Source organism: Cupressus sempervirens, chromosome 3 (assembly GCF_028749045.1).
Source record: "Cupressus sempervirens isolate cs-2001-9-10 chromosome 3, ASM2874904v1, whole genome shotgun sequence".
Classification (NCBI taxonomy): domain Eukaryota; kingdom Viridiplantae; phylum Streptophyta; class Pinopsida; order Cupressales; family Cupressaceae; genus Cupressus; species Cupressus sempervirens.
The window spans coordinates 235,620,767-235,634,912 of NC_143120.1; positions in this window are offsets into that span (position 1 = coordinate 235,620,767).

Genomic DNA, 14,146 nt, shown 5'->3' on the forward strand with positions numbered 1-14,146 from the left:
AAGTTTTAATGCTCTAATCAACGTGATATGCAAATTTGGTTTAAATATATGAATGTGATGTTATCAAACTACTAATATTTGAATTGAGTGTGTAGGATAATTAACCATGGAATTAATTAGAGAATTGGTAATTGACCCTATGTGTAAACTGTGAAACTAAGGTTGAATCCAATAAAGTGATTTAAACCTTGTTCTCAAGTGTTTAATTTGTATGGTAATCTAAATGTGTGTGTATCATTTTGTGACATGTCAAATGTTATATAAAGGTAAATCTTATGATGTCACTTGACACTCGTTATATGCATATGTGTGCTAACATGTCAATTTAGGGTTAGCAGAGCAACCCATTAATCTAAGACTAACTAGTTAGTAACCTTGATTAATCTCCTTGATTAGGTTTTAGTGGAAAGGTTACATCCTTAGGGTTTTTGAAGATCAAATATTTCAAGCCACTTGTATAGGTCATAAATTGATCCTAGAGGCCATGTTATTCAAGTGTCAAAGTGGTATGTATATGGGTTGGAGACCTTTTCCACCCTTCTAGAACTTCCTAATAGCATTTATGATCCCTAAAATATCTCAATTTTTCCTTTGTGTGAAAATGGACCATCTCCACGAGGTTAGTTAAGTTTACACTTCTCCTAAAAGGTTGTCTTGATGGTAGGAACAAGTGGGAAGACCATACAAGGATTAAGTCAAGTTTGGAGTTATTGCCATTTTGGGTAGGTGGCTTTAGAAGCTATTTAGTGGTCATTTTAGAGAATTGAAGGTTGTTCACCCATTCTCTATATTTAGAGAAGTCAAACTTTGAATTGAAGAGGAAGAGGGATTTAGCTCATCTCAAAACTCCATTTTCATAACCTTTGTGAAGGTAGGATTCTCCATTGCCATGTTCTTCATTCATTGTTCATTATATGCTTATGTAAAGCACTTGCATGTGTGTATTGTGTGTTTGTCTTGTAACATGTGACGGATGGTTATTTGTGGATTTTTTATTTGCTTTCCTTTCATGTTTTCCTTTTTGGTTTTGTGGGGAAAAATGTGAAGGGTGTGTTGCCATTACTCACCCTCTAATAGGGAAAAAGTGGCTATATGAAAGAGAAAGGATTGAGTTGGACTCCAGGTCAGTGCAGAGTCTCTTCTCATGATGAGGAGAGGGAGAAAGTAAGGTGTTATGGCCTCTTGCTTGTCAATATAGACTAATCTTGTTTTGGGGAAATAATGAAAGAAAAAAATGAAAGTTATGTGATTTGATAGCCTTGGAAGAGGCATATGATTTGTGTTAGTGATTGACATCTCCTACTTAGAAAAATCCACTTTCTCCCTAGTCATAGGCTCATTATGAAAACTATTTTTCATACCTTGGATGAGAACTACATGTTGAGTGTGTTATTGTGATTGTTTTCTTAATGTCACCCAGTCAGTTACTAGTTCTCCTACCTAGGGTTGTGGCCTCACATTGAGGCCTTGGTTGGGAGGTGAGCTCTCCATGGTACCTTGTGTATGTTTACAAATTTCTGACGGATTCAAATAGGGGAGCAATCTTGGATTGGATTAATGGTGCTCTTGATGTCATGTGTTGGAGGCTCCTCCCTTGCCTCATCTTTCTTGTTCTATCATTGTATTGATGTGTAGAATGATTCATACCTTCATTATGATCTATCAAAATGTATTCTATGTTGTTGGTTGCATTTTCAATGAGAAGAAAGGTGATTATTTTATGAGAAATTGTATAAAATGGTGACAAGAATTCAAATTGAATTCACTTCTATTTTTTTAGATGCATTGGAATGACATAGTGTCAAAATGCAAGATTATTTCATAATTCAACCTATTGTAATCCTTGGATTCAATCATGAATGTAAATAGAATTGGTATTGAAAAAGTCATTATATTGGATAAAGGAATCAAAGTGATATATATATATATATAGACTTCCCTATAAGTTCTTGTTAAATACTCAATATTCAAATGCACACTTTCAACTATATTGCACTTTACTTACCTAGAAAATTCAATGCTTAAAATGATGGACTATAGCCCTAATTGAAAACTTTTGTAAAAGTACATTAAATCACCCCTAAACTATAAGAAAATAAACAAATACAATGTAAATAAATCCATGAGAAAAATCAAGTGTGAATAAAAAGAAAAGTGTACAAAAATAAAAAGAGAGAGAGATGAAAGTCAAAATTGAGAGAGCCAAAAAGCTCTCTCCAAAATATATGGGAAAATAATTATTGGCTTCAAAAGTTAAATAACAGAGAATATCCCCTTTCAAATTTAAAATAGAAATCTATTAATAAATAAATAAAAAATAAACACAAAAGTCTTGTAGTATTTATTGACCTATCACTCATCTTTGTTTAAATATCTTGAGAGAAAATTGGAGAAGGGGAAGGGACAACACATGGTCCCCTATTAGAAACAATAGTTCATCAAGATAACTGAGGGGGGGGGGGGGGGGGGTGAATCATTTATCCAACAATTATTATATTTATCTTCTTTAAATAAACTTAACCACTCAACCAAAGTAAACAACGACCATAAAAAGATGCACATAGACAACTATACCAAATTTGTTGACTAGGGAAACCCTTGATCAAAGGGAAAACTCTAGTGGGAATGATGCCCACAAGATGATGTACTTAAATAAATATTCCTTGTTAGAGGATGGACCCTATTAGGAGTCTATTACAACATTAGTACAATGAGTCCCTATTTGGAGATTCCAATCCTGTTAGGATTTGTGTCAACCCTGTTAGTAGTTGTGGTATAATGTATGCAAGAAGAGCCCGCTACCCAATCATACAATTTCAACTACAAGAAGAGATCACTACTCAAACAAGTAATTTACTATTATATTCTTCTTTCCTCTACTCTTTCCTCTATCTTGTCAACTAGACCAATCATTGTCAGACCTTCTAGACTAGGTCACAAACCTTGGATCCAAATACCAAACCTCAGATCAAACAACAAAACCTCAACAATGAAGTTTCCTTCACTTCTGCACTGCTCTACTCAACTTTGCCTTCTGCGCTCTCTATTGTTTATCTAACATTCATAGTTCATATTCATACATACCATGATAAAGGAAACTATCCTTCCTTTATACCAAGTCCATAAATTTTTTTTCTAAGTTGGTTATTAGCCCTTCTCAATTAACTATTATAGGACCACATTAAAAACACGTTACACTTAGCGATAACCTTAATCTTCTGCATTTAAACTTGAATAAATTTCCATACACACAATATTATGATGAGAAGGCTTAGCCACATCATCCTCAACAAGTCTTCTCCATGTCCTCAACCTCAATCCTCAAGATATCAACTCTGCTAAGAGATATAACAAGTTTACTAGAACATGCCTCGATAAACTCTATCTCAAAACATACATCACCAAAACTTACATAGCTTCTTCTAGACTTGTCCTTTCTACTTCCAACATTAACTCTACATACTAGATACTCAAAAGTATCTCCCATAACCTCGGGTGGTTATTATGTTCAATGAGTCATCCATACCAACTTGATCTTTCTGTTGTTCTTTTGTTAGATACCATAGAAGACTGCTATGTAGACATCAAACATGCTATGTTGACATTAATGACAAACTCAGTCACAAATGTAACATATCATCATAGTAGTACTCCCCCATAAGAATATCATCAACATTCATACTTTCAACAATCTTCCCAATCTTCCAACAATCTCCCCCTTTGGCATTGATGGAAACATAGATGAAAAACATCTAGTTCCAATAATACCAACAAAAGATTGTCATTCTTCAAATCCTCCTCATCAATCATACTCCCTAATTGATATACCTCAATGTGTTCTATCAAACTGTCATTTCACATATTGTACTTATGCCAAACATCTTCCTCAGCATACTACCAAGCTTCTCTCCTTAGCATAATGTTTTTCATGCCAAACTTCTCCCCCATTGAAATCAAGGTCAAAGGTTTTTGCAACCAACATCTCTGCATTAAATGCAATAACAACTTGCTAGCTCGAGTGTCAAAAGACACTATTCAAAGAAACATTAACAAGAGTCCTAGATGACTCTGTCCATCATAGATATTCCCCCATATAGGAAGCATCAACATTCAATCTAGATAAACAATAGTGCTTTGTTACCCTGGATTGATGCACTCTTGCATTTTCTTACTCTGATGTAGGAAGGGGCATAACCCCAAGCATACCTCATAAATACTCAAAAGTCTCTTTAGGAAGAGGCTTAGTGAATATATTTTCAATTTTCTCTTTAGTGCTCACATACTCCAATCTAATTTCCTTTTCTATAACTTTTCTCTCAACATATGATACTTAATAGAAATGTGCTTAGTCCTTGAATGCAATATTGGATTCTTAGATATATTTACCGTGCTTGTGTTGTCATAATGTATAACAATAGGTTCACTGATTTCTATCCTTATATCCTTCAACAACTTCTTCATCCAAATAAATTGATTGCAATTATTTGCTACTACAACATACTCTACTTCTGTTGTACTTTGAGATGTACAATCCCACCTCTTGCTTAACCAAGAAACCAATCTTCCTCTAAGAAAGAAAGCTACTCCACTAGTACTCCTTCTATCATCCATACTACCCACCCAATCTTCATTAGTATAAGCACTTAGAGTAAAATCATTATATCTTTCATACCATAATCCAAACTTAGATGTTCCCTTCGGATATCTAAATATCCTTTTCACTACTACATAATGTGCTTCTATGGGATTAGCCAAGAATCTTGCAACAATTCCAATTGCATTTTCTATATTTGGCCTTGTGTGAGTCAGATATTGCAATCCTCCAATTATAGATTTGTACTTCTTCTACTCAATAGTAGATGTCTCATCCTTTGTAGATAACTTGTGTCCAGTTACCATAGGTGTTCCAGTGGGTTTGCATGTTTCCAAACCAAACCTTTTTAGTAAATCCTTCAAGTACTTAGTGTAAGAAATAAAGATCCCTTCTTTATTCTATACTATCTACAATCCTAGGAAATATTTCATCTCTCCTATCATACCCATTTCAAATTATTTCTTCATCTCTTCTACAAACTTCTTACTTTCTTCATCATTTCCTCCAAATATAATGTCATCAACAAATACTACCAAAATCATCAAACCGTCATCAGTTTCTTTCTAATATAGATTACTATCTGCCATACATTTTCTATATCCAAGATTTGCTAGATGCTTGTCCAACCTTGCATACCAGGTTCTGGGTGCTTGCTTTAGTCCATACAATGCTTTCCTCGGTTTGCATACTATGTCCTTGTCATCTGTCAAAGGACATCCTTCAAGTTGTTCAATGTATACCTCTTCTTCAAGTTCTCCATTCAAAAATGCTGATTTGACATCAATCTAATATACTTTGAATTTCTTCTATGTTAAATGGGCTAAGAATAATCTTACTCCTTCTATTCTAGCCATTGGAGCATAATTCTCCTCATAATCTACTCCTTCTCGTGAGTAACCTTTACATACCAATCTTGCTTTGTTTCTTACAACTTCTCCTTGCTCATTCATCTTGTTCTTGAATACCCGTTTGGTTCCTATCACATTCTTGTCTGCTGGTATGGGGACTGATTCCCATGTCTCATTCTTTTCTATTTGATCCAATTCCTCTTTCATAGCTTGTTTCCAGTAATCATCTTTGCATGCTTCATCTGTATTCTTAGGCTCAACTTGAGATATCAAGCATAGTTCTTCATTAACTCTGCTTCTTATCATCACACCTTTGTCTTTGCTTTCGATGATATGTTTGGATTGGTGATTCTTTATCATGTTCCTTCCTAAAGTGGGAGTTGCTATCTCAACTCTTGGCTCTACTGAAGGTTCTGAGATTTGTTCCCACCTTGGCTCTCCTTCATTCTACAAATCATTGTTAGTATCAAGAAATACCTCATCATTCCTTGGCTTAGTAACAACATCATCATCTGAATTGTAATCAACTGTTCTCTCTTGTATTTTGAATTTTTTAGTAATTCTCACATTTGCACTTTTCATAATAGTCTTAGTTCTCTGATTATAACATCTATAAGCCTTTATTTTCAATGAATAACCAAGAAACATACCTTCATCACTTCTAGCATTAGACTTACCAATGTCATCATCTCTCTTTATATAAAACTTACTTCCAAATATTCTAAAATACTTAACTGTCGGTGAGTGACCAAACTACAGTTCATAAAGTGTTTTGTTTGAGTCCTTTCTGAATTGCACTTTGTTCATAGTGTAGAATGTTGTATTCACAACTTCTCTCCAAAATGTCTTGGATACATCATTCTTTGCTAACATTTCTCTTGTAGCTTCTGTAATAGACTTGTTCCTTCTCTCAGCAATGTCATTCTGTTCAGGGGTTCTCGGAGCTGATAGCTATCTTTTAATTCCATTTTCTTCACTAAATATGTTAAACTCATTTGAAATAAATTCTCCTCCTCTATCTGATCTCAAACATTTAATCTTCATACCAGATTCATTCTCAACTCTATTTTTAAATATCTTGAACTTTTCAAATGCCTCAGATTTCTCTTTAAGAAATGCAACCCACATCTTTCTAGAAAAATCATCAACTAGAATCATAAAGTACCTTTCACCATAGAATCCTTTAGTCTTTATAGGACCACTGAGATTTGTGTGTAAAATCTCCAACTTTTCTATAGTGGTAAACTTCTTTTTGGGGAAAGAATTTTTGTTATGCTTTGCCAAAACACATTCCTTGTAAATTGTGTCAGTGAGCTTTACAATCTTTGGCAAATCTCTAACTGCAAACATTCTACTAGTCCTCATAATACTATCAAAGTTTATATGACATAATATCTTATGCCATAACCAAATGTCATCTACCTTTGCAACCAAACATGTCATTTGAGTCAGATTCAACTAAAATACATGACCTCTAGATCTGGTTCCTGTTCTAATTACCTTTTCATCTTTATCTTTGATCATGTATGTCTTTTCTTTGAACTGTAATTGATAACCTTTGTCTACTAGTTGTCCAACACTCAAAAGGTTGTTCTATAAACCATCAACAAAGTATACGTCCTTAGTATTAGATTTACCATCAAGAGTTATAGATCTAATACCTTTTCATCTTTATCTTTAATCATGCATGTCTTTTCTTTGAACTGTAATTGATAACCTTTGTCCACTAGTTGTCCAACACTCAAAAGGTTGTGCTATAAACCATCAACAAAGTACACGTCCTTAGTATTAGATTTACCATCAAGAGTTACAGATCTAATACCTTTTACTTGGCATGTTGCATTATTTCCAACTCTGACAACTCCTCCATCCTGACTTTTGAAGTCAAAAAACTTGTTCATGTCACTAGTCATATGATGTGAACAACCACTATCAATTATCCAATTAGATTTCTTCTCAACCTATGATACCAAAGCTACCTTTTCTATATTTTCTTCTTTAATTGCCACAAATCCAATTTCATCATCACTAGCACTTAATGCTTATTCATCAAAATCATTATCTTTATGTGCATGCAAACAATCTCTATCTTTTCTAGGTTTATGATTTCCCTTATACTTTTTCTCCCTTTTAGGAAACTTAGATGCATAATGACCATATTCATCACAAGTCCAACATTTAAAGATTTTCTTACCTCCTTTTTCTCTTCTTATCAGAAGGGCTAATCCTTCTTCAATCTTTCTATCTTCCTCAGATCTACTATTGCTAGCAAAATCTCCTCTAGAACTTGTGCTCCTTGATAAGTTAGGTCAAATATTCAAGGCACTAAAAGTTGTCTCTTTTTTGGTCAATTCTTTGGACTATCTAAGTTCATTCTCAACTACTTCAAGTCTTCCAAGCAATGTCTCCTTTGTGAAATGTTTGGTACATGATATCAAAAATTGTATCATCTGAACTATTGACGTAAATGGTGGTGTTAGAGTCTTCAATATCTTCCATATAACCTCATCATCTTCTTTGGTTCCTCCTTGAGCTTTACTACCTATAGTAATTTCTTATATCCTACCTATATATGTTCTTATAGATTCATCTTCCATCATTTTAGCATCTTGAAATGCACAAATCCAACTTTCTAGCCTCAACTTCTTAGAGTGTGCATCAGCTTCAAAACTATCTTCCAAAGCTTTCCAAATCAAATGTGAAGTAGCAAGTGATTTTACCTAATTGTACTCAATTTTAGGAAGTGCAGTCAATGCTGCCTCTCTAGCTCTCATGTCACACATGAAAATATCTCTTTTTGCTTTGGTGCAAATCTCCAAATCCTTTTCTTCAATAATTGTCTTCATTGATTTTGTCAAGATCCAATATCTCGGACCCATACATAAAAAATGTGTCTTCATCTTTTCCTTCCAGCTATCATAATTTTTTCCATCAAACTTCAAACTATCTTTCCTAAACATGTTCGCCATGGATCTCCCAAAGCTATTAAACTTTTTCTTCAAGGACCTAATGCTCTGATACAAATTGTTAGAAACAATAGTCCACTAAGATAACTGAGAGGGGGAGGGGGGGGTGAATCAGTTATCGAACAATTAAAACATTTATCTTCTTTAAAAAAACTTAACCACTCAACCAATGTAAATAGCAACCATACAAAGATGCACATAGACAATTACACCAGATATGTTGACTAGGGAAACCCTTGATCAGAGTGAAAACCCTGGTGGGAATGATGCCCACAAGATGATGTACTAATATAAATATTTCTTGTTAGAGGATTGGCCCTGTTAGGAGTCTATTACAACATTTAGTACAATGAGTCCCTATTATGAGACTTTGAATCCTTGTTAGGAGATTCCAACCCTATTAGGAGTTGTGCTGCAATGTATGCAAGAAGAGCCCATTGCCTAAACATGTAATTTTAGCTACAAGAAGAGTTCACTGCTCAAATAAGTAATTTACTTTTATCTTATTCTTCCCTCTACTCTTTCCTCTATCCTTTCAACTAGACCAATCACTATCAGACCTTGTAGACCAGGTCATGAACCTCAAATCTATATACCAAACCCCAAATCACTCAGTAGAACCTTGGCAATGAAGTTTCCTTCACTTTTACACTGCTCTGCTCAACTTCACATTCCACATTCTCTGTTGCTTATCGATCATTCATAATTCACATTCATCCATACCATGATAAATGGAAATGTCCTTCCTTTATACCAAGTCCATAAAATAATTCCTTGATTTGGTTGTTAGTCCTTCTCAATTAATTATTATAGGACCACATTAAGAACACGTTACACTTAGTGATAACCTTAATCTTCCACCTTGCAACTTGAATAACTTACTATACATGAAATATTATGTTGAGTGATCTTAACCATGTCATCCTCAACATGTCTTCTCCATGTCCTCAATCTTGATCCTCAAGATATCAACTCTGCTAAGAGATATAACAAGTTTACTAGAACATGCCTTTGTAAACTCTATCTCAAAATAAACATCACCAAAAATTACATAACTTCTTCTAGACTTGTCCTTTCTACTTCTGATGTTAACTGCATATACCAAATACTTGAAAGTATCTCCCATAACCTCAGGTGGTTATCATGCTCAACTAGCCATCTGTACCAACTTGATCTTTTCATTGTTCTTCTATTAGATACCACAGAAGACTGCTATGCAGACATCAAACATGCTATGTTGACATCAATGACAAACTCAGTCACGAATGTAACATATCATCATAGTAGTACTCGCCCATAGGAATATCATTAGCATTCATGCTTTCAAAAATCTTCTCAATCTTCCAACATGCCCACCCCACCTCATTTCATCCTTGTCTAAGGTTGGACATAGGCCTTGGCAAAATCATAAAGAAAGACAAAAAAAAGTAATGAATAAATAAACATATTAAAACTATGTTCTTAGCAACTGTCTTCTCACCTTCCTAACTTCTTACCTACTCATTCCCTCTAGCCTAATCCTTCTCCCCAATCACCTCAGTCCTCTTTTACTATGTGTGGGAGTTTGCATTACACCTCCTTGTCATGCATACCTCTTCCATCTCCACTTGGATGTTGGCATGGATGTAGCATATGAAGGGGGAAGTAAGAAATCATTCTAAAGCATTTAAAACCAAAAAAAAAAAAAATCTTACCTTGCAAATATTTCAACTTCCATCACAATCACCTAAAATGCATTCAGAGCAGCTTTTCTGATATTCTCCTTGCTATGCGTGAGTGGGCTTTCATCATGGTTTGACTTGGGGAGTGGACATTTGGAAAGGGGATTGATATTTTTTTTTTTTCTAAAAATTTCAAACATTACCCCTTAAAAATTTAATATTCCCATTCCTTTCTACTTCACTAGGGATCCATGCATACCAAGTCATGCTACGTTGGGCAGTGTGGGGACATTCTAGGAAATTGCCCATGTCATAGGGAAGAGGTGGTGCCCAAGTGGCCTTAGGTAAGGTTAATTGGTAGGTAATAGTTAAAGGTTAGATGATAGTTAGGATTAAGTTGGTGTTTATTATTATGGATTACTAGTAAGTAAGGTTAGTAGTATTAATAAATTTATGTGCAGGATGTGATGTTAGGTTTTAATTAATATGTTAGTTAGTAGGAAGTGTTAAGGGTTAGAAAGGTAGGATTGTTAGAATGTCAAGGTAAGTTAGTTTGTAAATAATGTTAGTTTATAATTTTTGTTTTATAAGTTTTGTATTTTGAGTTTTGTGTTAGAAATAAATGTTAATAAAAATTGTTGTTTTCATTTTAGATATTTAATTATGTTAAAATAATAGTGTTAAGTTTTATAGATTTGAAGTACATAGTCAGGAAGTAAGTGTATGAATTATATGAATTAGTTGTATGTTAGAATATTAGGTGAAATTATATTATATTATTGGAAAATTATTTAAATATTATGTTTTAATGTTTTAATATGTTTACTTAAGTATTCAATTAACTTGAATTGATAAGGTTACGAGATTGAAGGGTTATTGCAAGAAGCATAGGTTGTTAACCTAATAGTGATTAGGAATATGATTTAAGGATGAAACAAATGTCGTGAATAATTTAATAGTAAAAATTTAATGATTTCAGCTAGTATAATAGTTTATTTTAACAATGGGAGTTAACTATTAAGGTATTTGATAAACTTGTTGAAGATGCAAAGCTAGTTTGCCTATGAGATTGAACTGACACACCCAATGAATATGATATAACTTGATAACTTGATAGAAGGTATGAAAATTCATAAAATTATTAATGTGAAATATAGAATGGTAAAAGTAAGGTTGACCTATTCAAAAATTAGGGTTTGAATCTGAACTTGATGGTATCCTAAGGGTGTAATTTTAGAATTTTGACTGAACATGAATTACTTGGACTTAACCTAACTAAAACTGAAACAAAGTTAATCCACATTCAAAAGAAGAACTAAGGAAACTTAAATACCCTCAAACATGATTTCATCACTCAAATTTGGTTTAGTCAACCTAGCTGGTTGACCCAAACAAGGTGTTTCCATAGCATCTTGGCTTGAGTGTTTCGACCGTGCAATTTGGTTGAAAGGTCAACTATGCATCTAATTGAAATATAATTGAAACTCAATTTAATCCTTTGTCAAACCTTAAATAAATTTCAAGGTAACATATATTAAACATAATGGATATTTAACTTTTAAAAAAATTGTTGTGTTTTTGCCCCAATTTTTTGGGCATGACAAATCCAAAGCTTAGTAAATGTTTGTCCACTATTTCATGCTAGGATCTAGGTTCTTTTTTTTAATGAATAAATAGAAGTTTTTTAATAGGATATAGGTCTCCACTTGACACTTTAAAGCATTCAAATATTTGTGTGTAGGGAAAGGGGGAATCTCTAAGTATGGTTTTTTCTTGAACCCAAATTAGATTAGCAAGGCCTAAGAGGAAGGGATTCCACTACTAAATTTGAAATATGGAATAGAATACAACATAGGGAAACAATTTCTTTAGCTCATGTGCGATAACATGTATCCAAAATTTGAACTGATTGACTAAGTAATGTAAATCTAGATGTCAAGTGTATACAATCAGATAAATTAAGGTACACAATTATGCTAAATTTATGAATTGAAATGAAAGATGGATGAATCACCTTGAAATATATAGAGGAAAGTGTGTTCTTGTTTTGAAAAGTGTAGATCTGGACTTGTAACTAAAAATTTGACTGTAGATCCCCAAATAGAGTGAAAACCCCTAAAATTGATTTTTTGGTTGAGGCTCACAGGATAGGTCAACTTAGGGGAAATCCTTTTAGGCGGACTTCTGCAAAGACACTGTCTTTCTAGGGCACTATAACAAGGTTGACCCAAATTTTTCAGATTGCATTTTAGGAGTTATTTCCAAATCTACAACCATAATTTTTCTATCCTACTCACAAACACATAAAATAGGGGTTTTTTTGTTGGGTGGGTGAGAGATTGCCTTGGTCAAGTTTTAGATTGAGGAATCAACCTTGAATTTCAATGTATTTAAGGAAACTCTAACATGTAGTAGGACTAAATAATATCAAATGACACATACAATTACCTTTGTAGATGCAATTAAATTTGATATGTGATAAAGTATGTAAATGTAATAGCCTTGATTGAAGGAAACCAAAAGGAAATAAAATAAGTCAAACCCTCATGTATAAGAATGTATGTGACATGTCATGGATGAAGGATAGAAGAAATTTAATGGATTAGAATGATAGATCTCCTCCTTTGAAGCCAAACTCCATTACCACTTTGAAGGAAGAAGCTTGATACAAAGAGGAAAATACTAAGAATTAAATTCTTGAGGATGAATGCCTTGATTTTATGTAGATTCCTTGTGAATGTTTGATCTTAAAGAGTTTAGATATGAAAATTAACCCTGCAAGCCTCCTTATATACTAATTTTTGGATGGAAAAATAATGCAGGCCAATTTGGAAGTGTAAAATTAATATTTGGAATCTTGAGATATTTTGGGCCTCATGCTTTCTAATCAATAGGAAAGTGGTCGACTTCTTCCAAAATAGGTTAACCTCTTCCAAAATGGGTTGACCTATTTCTGAAAAAGGGAAAAAAGGGCCTCCAAAAGTCTTAGAGGAAGTGTATAAATAACTTGGTAATACTAGGTTGATTGGAAGATATGACCAAAAAGGTAACACTGCAATTCTTAAAGGACCACATTGAAAGGAAAGAGATGATATCAAAGTGTGAGATCGATTAGATGAATAAAAGAGAGACAAAAACCATGCCTAAGAGGGCTAAAAAGGTATTGTTATCATTTGTTTGCCCTGCCAAAATTCAAATTTCAAATGTCCAGCCCGTCCAACGGCTAATTCTCAAAGTTAATATTATTTTAATGCCCAAGCTTCGAACCTTATAACATATTTCCTACGGCTCATAGTTTCTCCATTGTCAGATCTAAGGCAGATCGATAGTTGGCGCTATGTCACTTTTCAGAAATTCCACAGTGGATAGCATAGCGACATCACGCCCTGGTGACACGTTACCATGGTGGGTCCGTGAGGCAAGTCATCCAAGGTTCTTCGGCGGGCCAGAAAAGTTTAACGGAGGCAGGCCAGAAAGTTCAAAAGGTGGCAAGGTGCCATGGCGCCAATGAAAAACTCACGAGTTTTTCGATAGCGACATAGCGCTCGATCGACCAGAGGGTGTTTCTATGGTGAGTCCCAATGTTCGGCGGGCAAAGTTCGCAGCAACGGAAGTTGCCGTAGAAAGGAACTTCAAGCAGGCCAGTTGGGTCCCATCTTGTAATTTTTTTTCTCAGTTGGAAGGGTCCTCGATCCACGCTAACAAATTAGAACATGCCACATCTGCGAGGAAGAGCTACTCAATGAGTTGAGGTAGTACAAGTTGCCAGGATGATGCTACGCAGACCAGTGTGGGGACGCCACGTGTATTATGGGGCAAGGGTTTCTAATGTGATCAGTAGGATCAGGGCAAGTCTTTTGTGGCCATCGGATCAAAGGCAGATCAACGGTCAGTGCTATGTCACTTTTCAGAAGTTGTACAACGAATATGATGGTGACATAATGCCCTCCTGCCACGTGTCCGATGAGCCTATGTGCTCCATCAGATGTCAAAGAGGACCTGTCAGACAGTGGTACGTGGCCAGTTCCTATTCATTGATGCACTGAGGGGAATGATCTATCTTGCTCGTCGTCAGAT